The sequence below is a fragment of the Lissotriton vulgaris genome, chromosome 6 (genome assembly GCF_964263255.1).
Source record: "Lissotriton vulgaris chromosome 6, aLisVul1.2, whole genome shotgun sequence".
In the NCBI taxonomy this organism is placed as follows: Eukaryota; Metazoa; Chordata; class Amphibia; order Caudata; family Salamandridae; genus Lissotriton; species Lissotriton vulgaris.
The window spans coordinates 136,517,810-136,533,324 of NC_141694.1; the positions used below are offsets into that span (position 1 = coordinate 136,517,810).

At 46.7% G+C, this 15,515-nt stretch overlaps 1 protein-coding gene across 1 annotated transcript in view; it reads left to right on the top strand.

The window, feature by feature from the left end:
- Nucleotides 1-15,515, top strand: part of LOC147706907 (epoxide hydrolase 1-like) — a 243,490-nt gene that overhangs the window by 72,131 nt on the left and 155,844 nt on the right. The window lies entirely within an intron of this gene.

The window sequence follows — 15,515 nt, forward strand, 5'->3', positions numbered from 1 at the left end:
AAATTTGAACAGATCCCATCCAGCGTGTGGCCCCCGAGTGCGTGGGCAGAGAAACCCATTGGGAGAGATTTCTCAGTATCATTTTGAATTTTAAGGCCAAAGACCGCGAAGTCATTGGTTCCGTGAGGTTCTGTTGGCAGACATCTGTAAAGCACAAATCATCTGACTCCATTTGCATTGAGTAACAGAGAAGGACTTTTGACCCATCTATACCTGGGTATAATAGCCTTAGAAATCCATTGTTTATTCATATTGTGGAAGTAGTTGTTGCGAGGCACAGTACTTTATTTGTCATTTCAGGTGTGCTATGATCCTGCGGGTCAATCTAGTCTATCTCATTGATTACTTTTCATCTTAACCCAATTCTCCTCTACAGCTCTAAAGTCCCTCCTCTGCTATTTCTAGCACGCCTCATTTAATTCCCATACCTTCCATTGATACTGTCTAACATGAACACAAGAAAGAAAACACTTTCAAGTCACACCTACCCCAGCACCTGAGCTCAGGAAGAATTTTGTGAACTGACTGGGACACCCTCTTCCAAATGCCTGGCATGCAGCCGCATATGATGCAATAGGTTGTTGCAATAGGGATAATCAGTTCGTATTGAGATATCCCAAAAAGAATGTATTTGTTCAGTAATGGCATGCCCAGACATGAACCCTGGCACGCCATCTGACTTCGCTTAGCAGAGAGCCACAGGTCAGTAATGGTGCTGCAAAACTTAGGAAAGGTCTGTTGATTGCTATCCACAGCGAAATTATCCAGAGCTTTGTAACTCACATTTCAGGTACACATCACTGGGTCAGGTATTGAATTCCCTGTCCTTCCCCCGCCTTTGTTCCCAGCTCAGCTCACCTGCCACATAAGTTCAATGCTGACATCAGAAAGATCTCCAGGTGTTTCAGGTGTATTATTTACAGTCATGTTGTGTTTGACTAACGTAATCCAATCGCCTGGGGGTAATAACCTTAGGTAAACTTTACTCTTTTGAAACTTGAAACAATCTTATTTTTCAAATTTGTTTATAATCTACTTTTATGTCTCACTTTTAGCATTATTCAGCAAACCTCGAGGTACTTTCTCCTGATGACATTTCCATCTTGGGCATGAAACAAAGACACTGGATGATCCTCCTAATGTTAAAAACTTTTATATGTATATGTGTATGTGTATATATATATATATATATATATATATATATATATATATATATATATATATATATATATATATATATATATATATATATATATATAGTTGCAAAGGTTGCTGCTGTCCCTTCGCTCTCGGGACCGACTCCTGTGTTGGGTTGTGCTGCCGCTGCCTCTCGCCGCACCCGCTCCGCGGGTGCCGCTTCGCGGCTTGGAAACGTGGGAGAACTGTGGCTAAGCGCTGGGCACTTGGAGGCGCTTGAGGAAAACATCACGTCGGCGCTCTAGCAGGGACTCGGAAGTCCAGGAGTCCCTGCTTCCCCAGGTGCGCAAGCGGACGCGCCCACCAACAGACACGCCCCCCGCCTGGCCAGGAAGAAAAAGGCGTGTGCTTCCTTCCCTCACTGGGACCCACCTGGGAGTTGCAAAGGTTGCTGCTGTCCCTTCGCTCTCGGGACCGACTCCTGTGTTGGGTTGTGCTGCCGCTGCCTCTCGCCGCACCCGCTTCGCGGGTGCCGCTTCGCGGCTTGGAAACGTGGGAGAACTGTGGCTAAGCCCTGGGCACTTGGAGGCGCTTGAGGAAAACATCACGTCGGCGCTCTAGCAGGGACTCGGAAGTCCAGTAGTCCCTGCTTCCCCAGGTGCGCAAGCGGACGCGCCCATCAACAGACACGCCCCCCGCCTGCAACGTGCCTATTTCACGCTCTGCTCGGCGCTCAGCGGGACGCGAGCGGGACGCCGAGCGAAGCCCGAGCAAAGGGCGGGCAGTCTGTGGCAGTCAGGGGCTGTCAAGGCTGGGCTGGGCCACGTCCCTTTCCTTTCCACCAGCAGTGTGTACAGGTGGGTCGTGTGAGGCCCCACAGGATTCCCTACAGCCATGTCAACCCGCTCTGGAAAATTACTCAGGAGTGAGGGCGAAAGGGGAGTTGTTGCCGGGAGCCCTGTGATTGGATCTATGGACCGCTTCATCACCAGGGCGGCGGCTGTCATAGAAAAGGAGATCACTATGTCAGAGCGCCGCCTATCCGAGGTCTACCTCCCTTCTAGACGCTCATCTTTAGGGGCTGCTGCACAGGCGCTGACACCGGCTTGTGAGCGGGTCCAATCTGTCCCCCCTGTTGATGTCCCGGGCGATTCTCTAGACCCCCCCCCCAGCTGCTTGAAATGGGGCAAAATATAGACAGGTTGGAACAACTGGCCGCGCTTCTTCCTAGTGGTATCGAGGAAGAGGGTGGCCCCAGTATACCATCTCCACCTGTATCACCTATGCCCCTAAATAAAGTCATCACCCAGCCATTACTGCCAAAACTGCCCACCCCCACTATAGTAATACCAGATGGGGTGCCTTCTGTAACGGAAACTGTCGCAAGTAGGCAGGATAAGAGGGCTAAAAGTAAAAAGGCAGGTTACCTTAAAAAGGGCAGGTTGGTGAGACAGGCCGCGCTTTACCAAAGAATAAGAAAGCCCTTTGATCTAGGTGGGAAACACGTAAAGGGCCTGTTCCCAGAGGACAAAGCCGAGGTAGAGGGGGATGCTGTTGTCTCCCCTAAGGGATCACCTACTAGTGATAACACTGTTAACGTCCCCAAGCCTACCGACCCCGTGACTATTGAAATCATTTTGGAGAGGGTAAATAGTCTCTTGGTGCCCTTACTAACTCAGGTTAAGGGCCTGGGGGCTAGAATAGATAAACTAGAGCAATCAACCCTCGACTGGCTTTACTCACTTAAAACTACATTTAAACAACTAAATAGAGTGAGTGACAACCAGGACATGGGTCCAAAGGGGAGTGAGCCCCCAGTAATTTCCTTACCACCACAGGTAGATCCCAAACTCCCAAAAAGGTCAAATAAGGTTGAAACTAACAGAGTGCAAGCCCCAGCACCTAAAATTCCTTCCCCACCTAAAGCAGGGCCCAAACCCAAGGGTCTGCCAACACACACAGAGGCTGCCAAAACTAAGTCTAAGCCACCTCCACAAATACAGCCCCAGGCAAGCAGTGGTAAAGCGAAAGATACTCAAACACATGGCTCACGAGATAATGCTCAGGGATTAGTAACAGGGAAGGTCACTAAAACTGCTACCCAATCTATAGCCCCAGCTACTACCATAGTGGCCCCTCGAAATCCAATACGCCGGATCCCCCCAGTGAACCTCCCGCCAGACTGTCAACCTTTTGTCGCTGTTCTGGTAAACGTTCTCCCTCTAAAGGAAGGCCAGTTGGAGAACCATCAATCTCTCAAGAATAAGTGCATCCACTGGCTAAAGTCAAATAAGCCAATTCCGATTGGTGTGGATGGGATTATTCTAAGTGTCCGCAGAGTAGGGTGGGTAGGGCAGGGGAAAAAAACTCAGGAGGGGGACTGCATAATAATAAACTTTCAAGACCCCAGAGTAGTGAACTCCATCTGTACTCCCATAAAAAATATGGGGGCACCAGGGGTTAAAGTAGTAGACCTATCCTACTTCTATCCTAGGCAAATTGTTAATTTGCCTTGGGAGAGTCCAAGCACCCCTGATTTTTGCCAAAACTGGGAGACACGTTGGGCTGGGGGACTTGGGGGTACTGGGTTGAACCCTCTGTGGGTGCCAGGGTGCTGCTGACTGGAGGAGGATGACCCCAGGGAAAACACGGACGTAGTGGCAGTTAAAGAAACTGTGAATAGAACAGATCCAATGGTAGCATCACCCTCCCGAACTACCTCTCCCTCAATTGTAAGTGCTAGTGGGATGGTAGCCTCTATGGACACTTCGCTAGACCATTGTCCTTTCCAAGCACCCCCTGTGAGGGCCACAGGCAGTAGTGTTCTTGCGTCCAGTGACACACCAGCTGTGACGGACCTAGTTTTCAAGGTTTTCAGCTGGAATGTCGCAGGGATCGCAAGAAAGCTGGCTCTCCCCGATTGGAATGCCTGGGTTGATGAGCACTCCTTATGCATCTACCAAGAGACCTGGAGCTTGGAGCCGGTACACAGGGTGGTATTTTCCTCCTACTCTGTTGCTGCGCTAACCTCGGAAACAGGGAGGGGACGCCCCTCGGGCGGTCTACTCATATGGGTAGCAGCCTCCTTAGACTGCAGAATAGAGGAGCTACAGACAGGTTGTCCGGATATCCAAAATATTATCTTAAGAGACCAAAGGGGAAGATTAGTTCTAAATGTCTATAATGGTTACGCCAGAGGGACCAAGGGCGGGAGGAAGTCACCTGTACTATCTCTCCTTGAGACCCTCCTGAACAAAACTCCACACAAGTCATGCACACTGGTCGCGGGTGACATGAACTGTACGTTTGAGCCCTTGGGCTCGGATGTTGCCCTTGACCAGGATGAGGAGGACATTAGGATAAGGATCCCTGTATTAGAGATCCCACCCAATAGGAGGTGGACAGAAATGGCGCTACAGCTATACTCCCTGAGCCTTGAACTAAATCTAAGGGCAGTCAATGGAAGGACAATCTCGGACAGGGGGGGGGTGCCCATACTTATAATAGACCAGGACACACCTCTAGGATAGACTACATCTTATTAGATGTTTATCTCTGGAACCATGTGAGGGACATGGTTGTGGTACCGACGATTGAAAGTGACCACAACCCACTTTCCTTAACCATGGACCAGTGGTGGTGCCCTGTAAAAAAGGGTCTTAATAACCCCGTATTAGCTCCCCCTGATGAGTCTGTAGTCTCACTCTGTGGAAGACGCATAAAATGGGCTAAAGTGGTCCTCTCTGAGGAAAGGGTCGGAGAAATCTCAACCCTCTTAAACCAAGCGGTGACAACCCTGGGGTCCCCCTTAGAAGGGGTGGGCAGGGTGAGTGGACTTTTTGTCTCCCTAGTAGAGGCCTTGACAAATGTGTTTACCATCCCTTCTAGTAAGTCAGGAAACAAGCGAAGTAAAAAGCTAGGTGATGGTTGGTACACTCAAACATGTAGGGTACTCAAAACAAGGCTTGTCGAGGCAGTGAAGCACAAATCCCACAGCGACATACAGGAAGCAAGGAAGGCCTACAATAGATCCCTTAAAACCGCCAGGATGGAGTGGGAAGAGAAATTTTGGGAAGACCTACTCCATGCCAGCAAAAGTAGGGATTCAAGGGCCTTTTGGAACCTTGTAGGCTCCCGGAATAGGCCCGAGGCAGCTATGAGACCCTGTAATATCCCCCCGCAAAGTTGGGTAAAACACTTTGGGGCTTTATACCTCCCGGCAGATGGGGAACTAAATGTTAGGGTGAACTCCCCACTAGTATCCGAACCTCATGCCTATGATCTCTTTACTTCTTTAGAGATCGAAAAAGTAATAAGATGGGTAGCCCCCCGCAAGGCAGCTGGTCCAGACTGCCTTCCGGGGGATCTTATGCGGGCATACCCAGTGGAGTGGGGAAGGGTTATTGCAGCTCTCGTTAATGACATCATGATGGGAGGGCCAGTGCCCGATTCCTGGAAGGGGGCGGTAGTGGTCCCGATCTATAAAAAAGGATGTAGAGAAACCCCGGGGAACTACCGCCCAATAAGCCTGATAGACTCCACCCAAAAGACAGCAGGTAAGGCTATACTTGGAAGGATTCCTCATTGGGTGGAGGAGAATAAAATACTATCAGACTTTCAGGCAGGTTTTCGGGCAGGAATGGGGACAATAGAGCAGGTGTTCAGGTTTGCACTTCTGGGGTGGAAGGTGGTGGAGCTAGGCAAGGGCAGTCTGTATCTGGCCTTTATAGACCTGAGGACTGCCTTTGACCTAGTCCCCCGGGAGGAGCTATGGAGGGTGCTTTATGAGCTTGGATTGCCTCCTTACATCTTGTCCCTCCTCATTAGCCTCCACGCCCATACCTTTGCTCAGGTCCGCTGGGGTAAAAACGGAGAGCTAACAGAGAAAATACCAGTGTCTAGGGGTGTGAGGCAGGGATGCGTTTTGGCGCCCACCCTTTTCTCGCTATACGTGAATGGGGTGGTGGAACATCTCCAACAAGAACCAGCCGACGCCCCCTGTCTCGGAGGAGTGCGGATCCCCACCCTGCTTTTTGCGGATGACACGCTCTTGATCTCCAAGACTCCGCAAGGCCTCCAGAAACTGCTAACCCGTTTCCAGGACTTCTGTGTTGCAAAGGGTCTGGTAATCAACGTGGACAAAACTAAGTACCTAGTCCTAAATCCTCCAAGGAAACTGGGCCGCCCTCCTATTCTTAACTCTGTTGCCTTGGAGAAAGTATCCGAATTTGACTATCTCGGAATTCGGATTACAGATAGCATGAACTGGTCACCTCACATTGCTAAGATGGTCCTTAACCACAAGAGAGTAGGAGGAGCCCTCCTGAGGGAATTCCGGGCATCATCCAGGAGGTCGCTTACCCCAGTAATTGATATCTACAAGGCTAAGGTAGTAACATCAGCCTTGTATGGGGCCGAACTGTGGGGACATTGCGGTCTGGATGCCCTGGCAACAGCGGAGAGTAAGCTCCTAAAATCCATTATCGCCATCCCTCTGAGCACCCCAACAGTACCGGTGCTGTTGGATACAGGCTGCAAAAGCATTAAAGATCAAGCCCAGCTTCGCCCTCTCCTGCTATGGACACGAATCTGGAGGGGTGAAGAGCTAAAATCGTATGCTGATGGGTTGGCAGAGATAATGAGCTTGGGTGGTTGGGCAAAAATAAGATGGTTGAGAGACACTAAAAAACTTTTGGAGAAAATCGGACTGGGGGATTGTTGTTCATCACGATCAGCTCCCCCAAAAGAGGTCGTGAAGAGTCTGTACTGGAATTGGGTTGCGGAACAACTAGTTACAAACCCGGACCACTGCAAGTCCACGGCTGCCTTTTTATTAGTAAAAGACGTTGTAGTTTTTGAGCCTTATCTGGACCTAATTACTCTTCCATTTGACCGAGCACTGTATTTTAAATTTAGAGTGGGTTCGCTTCCACTTGGGGCCCTGGTATCAAACTGGAAATCAGGTGCTCACACGTCCCCTTATTGTGCATGTTGTCCCAATAGGATCGAGTCCATCACGCACATCCTATTCGAATGCCCGGACTATGTAAACCCCAGGAACTTTTGGCTTAAACCCCTCTGCCGGAATATGGGTACACGTAGTTACCTAGTAGCCCTGTGTATCCTAATGACGGATACTTCTCCTCCTATTGTATGTGTATAGCCAAATTTTTAAAACCGTTTTGGTTGATTCGATGCAAGAGACTGTCAGTAGCGGTTTAATTCCTTTTTAGCTAATTTATTCTGGGCACTTCATGCCCTTTTATTTTTTTTTAATGTGCATTTAATATTGCCTTCTTAAATGATGTCTTTTTGTAGTTTTATAAATGGCTGTATTGTGTGTACGCTTATAAGATATCTTGCATATCGAATAAAAGCTTATCAATCAATCTACATGCTCTTGGGACTTCAATTCCCATAATGCAGCAGTGGAATAAAGGCACTTAGCCAATTAAATGAATTTACACTCAGTTGTGCTGCTTACTTTACAAAAAGGAGAAGAGTACTCTGTGCGCCATTTACATTTCAAACAGCCTTTGAGAAAGAGTTTCTTTAGCCTCGAAACACGTCAGGCATGAATGTTTGCCGGCATGCTGGGGAAAGCTGAAAATAAAGATCCGGATGGAAGCCAAGCTGTTGTGTGCATTTCCTAAGATCTGGGCATTTAGTGAAATATAAATATATATATATATATATATATATATATATATATATATATATATATATATATATATATATATATATATATACATACACACAGAAGGGTGCTCAGTGCTGTCATCCTGTCATTTTTGCTGAAGAGAAGGACCCATGCACATAGAGGCTTTATTTTTGTTAATGGAGCATTGCGTTAGGAAGTAAACTCCTTAATCGTAGGATCCATTTTTGTGATTTTGACAAAAATGATATCCTGACCGTTTCATTCATCTATTATTGCTCCCATTTTATCCGCTCCCTCTGTCACTCTGCCTTCTCTCACCCACCCCCTGTTGAGTTAATTCCCATTTTAAATCTATCAGCTCTTCAAATTAACCATTTGATCCGTTCAGCCACCAGATCTTCTCTTATGTGCCATCCTGCCTGGCGTTCCACTTTAACTCTGGTGTCTCTCTTTATTGCGTCCAACCTGAAGTGGTGCTGTTCTCACTGAAAGACCCACTTCATCCCTAGCTAACTATGGGCCTGCCTCATTACTTCCAGTCTTCTAAAGAACATTACTTTTTATTGGAATGCCCCCTTCCTTAGTACACACAATGATGATAATGATATTTATAAAGCACACAAATACCAAAATGGTGTCTCGGCGCTTTGTACCTCTTCAATCTAGATTCAGGGTGATACAGTCCATGCAAAACGCTCTTCTTACTCCTGTATCCAACGTCACAACCTCTGATCATTACAGTCATCACTCTTTCATTCTTCTTCCACCTTTCTTCTCCCCAAGCTACTGAGAGTTGATGTCTCACAAAGCTCTGTCCTTGGTCCTCTTCACACTCTACACATCATCCCAGTGCAAAATAATCACTTATTTTTGCTTTTCCGGTCATCTCTGTGCAGAGGATACCTAAATCTCTCTTGTTTTTTACTTTCACGCTTCATCTCCGGACGTAAATCTCAAACTGCCATAACCAACCGCCACTGGTTGGTGGCAGCTCGTGTACGCTGATTCAGCCACAACAGAAATAATCAATTTTCCTGAAGCCTTACCACCTATCTCTCTCCTACTCTATCGTTTTGCAACCCTTGACATTATCACTACAAAATCCTTTGGTAGAAACTTTCAATCGACTTCAACGCTGCAATAAATATAGGATTGTTCACGAATAACACCGACATCCTCTAGATATCAGTTATTGAAAATACGGAAATTCGTCTCATTCATACAAACAGGAGACTGATTTCTTCACTTATCATCCATGGATTTGACTACTGTAAGCCTTTACTGGTAGATCTTTTTATGTTTGTTTACTCCATTGGACTAAGCTGTTAATGTCATTACATGGCTCTCTACAGTCATTAAATGGCTCTCTATAATCTTACCAGACTCACTCCAAGCTCTTAACTCTTTATCTAGATGGTCGACTGTCCACATAAGATTACTACATGCTATAGGTCTTTAAAAAAAAAAAAAAGATTTTAAGCGGATAAACGACTCCTTCCTGAACTACCTCTGGGAAATCCTAAATTGTTACAGGCCTACTTGAACCTAGATTCGGCCCACAAAAGTTTTTTTTTGCAACATCTGAAAATATATGTGCTCCATCCCCATCCGCACCCTTTCAGTTGGGACCACTGATTTTTCGGACAGGCATCGAAGGAGCAGCTCATGCAGCAAGAATTTTCTGAAACAATATCTCCACATTCTGGCTGGCTTTGAAAGCCTGCTAATGTTTGTGAATTATGCATGTATGTACTCTCCTGTTATTGTTCAGCATCAGTTAGCCATCCAGTGTAATTGACTTCTCTTTGTACTCCCCTCAGAACTGACTGCTAATGCGCGCTTATCAAAATGCTTGGTTGTTCCTTGATAAATCAATATAATAAACGACTGACGGGATGGATCAAAGGCAGAGTGAAAGAGGTGTCTAATCTTTAGTTGAGGACAATGAATCCCACATCTAGTATTTAGGAGAGACACATTGTAGCCTCACAAATTCCCTGCACTGGGAAGGTGTACCCTCATACAAAGTGGGGTTCACTGTTAAGACAGACTCTGATCTTCCTACAGGGATACTGTTCTTGAAGTTAAAACGAGGGTTAGGTTATGGTGTGATCTTCGAGGAGCTCTGCAGTATGGGAAGCTTGTTAGTCATGTGCGTTCTTTTAAAACCATCTGGTGAACTTTGCTAAATGTCACCATCTTTCAGTGATCTACATTCTATTATAACATTGGAATGTTGGGAGCTCAATTGAAAATAATGGAATGCTCCTGGCTTTTAATGGCCAGTAGAAGCCCGGAGCTTCAACATTCCAAAGTTGTCGTTCACAGATGTTGCTCTGAACAAGAACCTTACGGAGCCCAAGGGCATTTGGTTACAAAAGTTGGAACAGTTCAAAGTAAGTCTGCTAGTCAGAGATGCCAGATCTCAATCCACTCGGGCTCTGTGAGGTCTTCGTTATATTTGTTCTGCCCTAGAGTAGCGGAATGTTCTAATAGTCTTATAGCCCTCTGTAGTTGGGCTATACTGTCATTAAAGTCCCACTTCTTTGTTAAAGGCTTGAGCCTTTAACAAAAGAGCGGGCCTTTAAGGGCTGATCTAGCCTGCTACTGTGGGCTGTAAGACTATATTAATGCAAGTTTACTGATGCTTAAATTCTGCACACTGCAGTGATGAAAATGCAAAGGGTGTACTACTATTGGTTTTAATTCCAATCAATAGTTTCAATAGCTAAGTGTTCAATACGCTCTGACCTCACTAAATAGACCTAACAAGGCATATGTGTTCACTTTGGCAAGCAAGCCCAAAGCGTAAACCCCCCACCCCCCTCTTTTTTTTTTATAAAGAGTTTTAGCATAAAAGGTGACACATTAAGCTAAATTATAGTTTTCACAGATTCCTTGAGAAAATGCCACCGCTGAAGGAGCCGTATATAAGTCTGGTCCTTGTTGGTCTAAATTGAAGAAAGATACAGATTCACATGAAAACAATCAACGAATCATACATAACCTCTCCCCCCCTCCCTGAGCAAATGGGACCAGGAAGCAAGATGATACAGCACTCCTAGCCGCCATAACAGTCAGCAATCCAGCAGGGACGCCAGGTTCGGCACCACTGCAAAACCAGAACTTTCAGTAATCTCCTGGAACATAGCAGGGGTTAGTAAAATCTGCAACAATGAGAATTTGAAGCAGTTCCTGGCATGTGGGGACATAATCTGTCTCCAAGAAACCTGGGCCTTGACCTCCACCCCCCTGGCTGGGTATTACGAGTTCCAAGTACCAGCAACGAAAAGGAACCTTTTCGGCCTCTCAGCCGGCGACTATCAATATTCATAAAACACGAGTGAGCACTCTGCTTCCCCCATCAACGTGAACACGGTCGGTCTACAAGCGCTACAGATAAGGGGTCCGAGCCTCACTAGCCACCCAATACATCTGCTTGTATTAAACTGCTACATTAACCCCGCACAGACCCTTATGAAAAACCACCTGGAGGCACTGGCATCTAACCTGGAGGACTTGTTAACCAAATACAATACACATCAGGTCATCTTAGCAGGGGACTTCAACTTAAAAGACCTAGATAACCTGGCAACCCTTCCCCGAGGCTCAGGAAGGGCGGCTCCCCTGCGCGACCTCCTCCGCAGCTACAAACTGACATCAACTCATACGCAGAAAACACTATGCTCAAGCACATGGCAGCCACAACCCACTTTCCGGAACCTGTCCAGAATTGACTACATCTTGATAAGTGGAATACTGGCGGATAGAATGATTGACTTTGAAGTCGTGAACCAACAACGCAGCGATCACAGGCCATTAAAAGCATCATTCCAGCTGGTCATATCGGCCGCCACCCTCTACCACACCATCGGGGAGTCAAGCGGGGAGGAGACGCACACTGCCCTGCGGAGAATCAAGTGGACAGACAAGACAGAGGGAAAACTTCAATCATGGCTGTGTCAGACACAGCAAGGGAGTCTGCTCGCACTTGGTCCCGCCACAACAGGATGGGTGCAAATCATCGAGGACCTACAAAATAAACTTGGCAATCCTAAATCACAAAATCCAACAACAAAAGTGGACTTCAAGAATCGGAAAACTTGCCCCCAGGATATCCGGGAACTTAAACGACTTCTGCGCAAGGTCGCCGCCTTCACAACTACATCAACCTGGACAAACACCAGACAGGTCATCAATACCATCAAGCGGATGAGGAACGACGGCGCGCCGGGGCCCAATGGGATTCCAGCGCCTGTCTTTAAACAGGCATCAGAGTTCTGGGCGACCCTTTTTACTCCACTCTTTAATTACACCTACCAGACCACAATAATCCCCGACTCTTGGAGGGGCTCCATACCGTTTCCCATTTTCAAAAAAAGCGACCGCTCCGAGCCTTCGAATTACAGGCTCATTGCCTTGCTCGACTTGGAGGCCAAGGCATATGCACACCTATTACTCAGAGATCTGTAAAATGGGCCGAAGAGGAAAAAATAATACCAACATATCAGACTGGTTTCAGGGCCAAGGCCTCTACAATGGACAACGTCCTGGTGCTAGCACATCTTTCAGCCAAGGCAACCCAGAAGAACCATCCCACACTATTCTGCTGCTTTGTGGACTGTAGTACAGCATTTGACAAAGTGGACAGAAAACGCCTTTGGTGGACGTTAGAAAAATGGGGGATAACACCGAAACTTTGAAGGCTATAATGGCACTTTATGATGCCACCTGGGTGCGGGTTAAAACAAGTACACACACTGTCACTCCCAAAATATCTACAGCAAACGGGCTGAAGCAAGGGTGCGTGCTGGCCCCCCTCCTATTTAATCTATACACTGTGGATTTGGGAGAGGCCCTAAAAGGTGCCAGTTTAGTAGCACCCAGACTAGGAAGCATAAGGCTACCACTTTTACAGTACGCCGACGATACAGCCATCATGGATCATACGAGGATAGGCTTACAAAAAGCTCTAACGGCCCTAAACAGTTTCAACATTGCCAACAGCCTGACGGTCAACAAAGAAAAAACCAAGGTCATCATCTTCGGACCGTTCCGTAATAAACGGCACGCACAGTGGCAGTTGGGGAACGCTCAAATACACTCTGTGGCCTCTTACAATTACCTGGGGGTTTGGTTTTCGGAACGGGCCAAAGCAAATGTCCACCTCAATCATCTGGCCTCAAAAGCCAATAAGGTAATACACCTGCTAAGACAACTAAACCGGAACCTGATCAGTCCCTCCGCTAGCCCAATTTTGATAGCTTTAAGAGCAAAACTTCTGCCCGCAATCTCTTACGGGCACTTGGCATTTCCAGGGAAGTTGGACGCACTTCTCACCTCTGCCCAAATTAAGGCGTATAAGTCGGTGTTACATATCCCATGGTCTGCAAGGAGAACCAGGCTGAGACTGGAGTTTGGCCTAGCAAGGCCAGACGTGATCGGCCAGGGGGAGCTCATCAAACTGTACCTAAGGACATTAAAGGCCTCGGCTAATTCCCTAAAATACCATCTGAGACCCATCTTTGAAGACCCAGCATCGACATGGCACATTAGGCTGGGTAAAGCAACTAAAGCCCTTTAGTTAGTAGAGGAAAATCTATCGCGGCAGGACATCCCGCTGAATTTTTGGAAGAGAGCCATTAACAAACAAGTGAATGAAATCTCCTTTGAACTTGATCATAGATCCATTCGTCGAAGCTCTAATCTGGAACCCCTAAACAACTCCTATACGGTGGGCAAAGCACAACCATATCTAAGCGAGGCCATCACAACATATGCCCGAAGTAAAATTCTATCCATGAGGTTGATCACGCTCGGGATAGCTGATTTCAACCCCGCTTGGGCCCAAAATGGGGTCTCCACATCCTGCAGGCTTTGTACGTACAAAAGGGAATCCTGGCTGCACCTTCTTTGCTGCTGTCCTCATTTCAAGAGCGAACGTCGGCGACTGCTGCGCCCGATCTGCCTTAATCAGAGCATAACAACATGCTCAGAAGCATCAGCCCTGTGCTTGTCAACCACTAACACCATGTTCCTAGCGAGATCAGCGAAATTTGTCCACCAAATTAGTTTAGCACTGAAAACTCATAAGGAGAGTATCTCTTCATCTAGGATACTCACCACAACAAGAACTGACATGAGCTGAACTGAACCAGACCCGTTGTTCCACCGAAAAAGCCACCTGCTCGCCCTCGTAACCAATAATGCAAAGACTTATCCGACCCAGCACAAATGCTGGGAACTCCTAATCAATGGGACTTAGACTGTGGGAGTTGCATTCCTCTCTACCCATATTGTTCTCTCCTTATATACCATTATCCTAATCAGCATAGGAACACTCCTCTACTCTTTTTTTCTTTTAAACATGAAAGAAAGTTTTTTTTTTGAATAGTATTACTGATCTTTGTACTTTCTCTTTTACTGTAAAGATTTTAATTAATTGTACAGTTAATAAAAAAACCTATAAACCTACAGATTCACATGTGAAAGATAACGTTCCAGTTGGATGCTCAACCTTCAGGAGTCCTGACATGAATTGTCAATGCATCCTGCCAAAGCACAGTGGATTATTACTATATACATGCTTCCATAAAAATGAGACTGCCCAGTTGATAACTGGATTATTTACTAGGGTGCAATTCCATGGTTGACTTTGAGTAATAAACTGAATATTATACACCAAACGTTTGAAATCGTTTTTTAAGATTTATGTTTGTATTTTAGAAATTTGGAATGCCTCTGTCCATGTATTAGGGCTCGCCTGCAACAGAGCATACATACTCTGTTACTTGTGAAACATTTTGTGAGCTTAGAATCCCGCCCATTGCTTATCATTTTTTGGCTTCATCATCACTCATTTGCTTGCAGCGTGTGTGAACGTCACTTCCTCTGTTTGTGCTTGAACCTCCCCTGGAACACGCCCCAGTAGTTTTGTCCTTCTGCTGCTTGCATCCTGGAAGCTACTTTTGTTTATTTTTGTTGAAGCATGCCATGAGTGCATTTGTTTGTAAGCTGTCTCCCTCATGTGGTTCATCTCCCTTGTCCTTGCGCTCCGGTCTGTATCGCGCTCTTTTACCTGTGTACTTTTGTCCCCCAACCCCCCTTGTCGCTCTCACCTGTGTGCCTCTGGCCCCAACCCATGTACTTCCGGGGTCAACAAATAGCACTTGTTCACCTGTGCTTGCTTCTGTTTCCCCCGCTGTCCGCCATATTGCTCCCTTCCCCCACCATGCTGCAGCCCTCCCTGACCAGCTACTGGGCACCATTAACATGTTGCTTTCTCCTGCCCTTGTGCCTCTGTGCCACCACCTCCCTTGTTGATCTCGTTCGTCAGCATGTACTTCTGTGCCACCCTGCCCTTGCAAATGGTGATTTGCATTGGTTCATAACAAAAAGTGGCACACCACAGCTTAATTCATTGCCTTGTGTTATTTTCTGTAAGGGAGGCGTTCTTTAGGTGGTGCATGGGCGTTTCCATGTATCATCCATGGATTTTGACGCAAATCCATATGTACTAAGACTTGTAGGCATGGATTTATGCCAAAATCCTGCGCCAGCTGCGGCTGGCGTAACATGGAGAAATATCTTTAATTCCCCTTGTGGGTTGCATTCTGCAGCACACATTCATACAGGGAATGGTGTTAAGGCATAGTTTTTGAGCAAGGAGCCACTCCATCCTGCACAAAAACTATGCAGACCACAACGCGGGCACCCT